Source organism: Carya illinoinensis, chromosome 8, assembly GCF_018687715.1.
Source record: "Carya illinoinensis cultivar Pawnee chromosome 8, C.illinoinensisPawnee_v1, whole genome shotgun sequence".
NCBI lineage: Eukaryota > Viridiplantae > Streptophyta > Magnoliopsida > Fagales > Juglandaceae > Carya > Carya illinoinensis.
Genome location: NC_056759.1, coordinates 18,416,451 through 18,417,290, shown reverse-complemented (window position 1 = coordinate 18,417,290; position 840 = coordinate 18,416,451). Strand labels below are relative to the sequence as shown.

Sequence of the window (840 nt, the reverse complement as noted above, 5' to 3'; positions counted from 1 at the left end):
GGGCAATCATTAGTTGAATGCCCTTGGCCCTCACAAATATTACAGCTCAAGGTAATCTGAGGTACAGCTTGTACTTCATTCACTTTTTTCAGTTCTATGGTTTCTAATTTCTTAGAAATCATAGCCAATCTAGCATTCAAATCATCTACTTCTCTCAAATTATATTTCCCACCCCCTGAAATTGTCCTTGAACTTTTCGACCTATCATGAACATCAAATGTATCCCATGATTGTGCATTTTCAGCTAGATAAAAAACGCTGAAAATATTCAAAAGCTTCCTCAGGTTCTTTGTTAAAAAACGCTCCATTACACATGATCTCCACAAATTGTCTCATTTTTTGTTGCAACCCCTCATAAAAAAAAACTAATGACCCTCCAATTCTCATATCCATGATGAGGACATGCATTTAAAAGGTCTTTGAATCGTTCCCAACAATGATAAAATGTTTCCACATTCTTTTGGCAAAAATTCATGATCTGTCTTTTCAAGGCATTGGTTCTATGCATGGAAAAAAATTTCTTTAAAAATTCAGTTTGCATTTCTTGCCAAGTCCCAATGGATCTTGGTCTTAAGGAATTCAACCATGTCTTAGCCTTGTCTTTTAAGGAAAATGGAAACAGTTTCAATCTTATGACCTCATCAGTGCATGTTCTATCCACGAATGTGGAACACACTTCTTCAAACTCTTTGATATGCAAATAGGGGTTTTCAGATTCCATACCATGAAAGTGTGGTAACAATGGAATCATCCCGGGTTTGAAATTAAAAGCATTTGCATTAATAGGTAAAATGATGCAAGAGGGTGTGCTAGTCCTAACAGGCTAAACATATTCTCTAA

General features: G+C 35.7%; 1 non-coding gene across 1 annotated transcript; it reads left to right on the top strand.

The window, feature by feature from the left end:
• Positions 1–386: 386 nt before the first annotated feature.
• On the top strand, positions 387–494 carry LOC122274824. The gene has a single exon (XR_006228367.1). It is a non-coding gene; the product is annotated as a small nucleolar RNA R71 (small nucleolar RNA).
• The last annotated feature ends 346 nt before the right edge of the window (positions 495–840 follow it).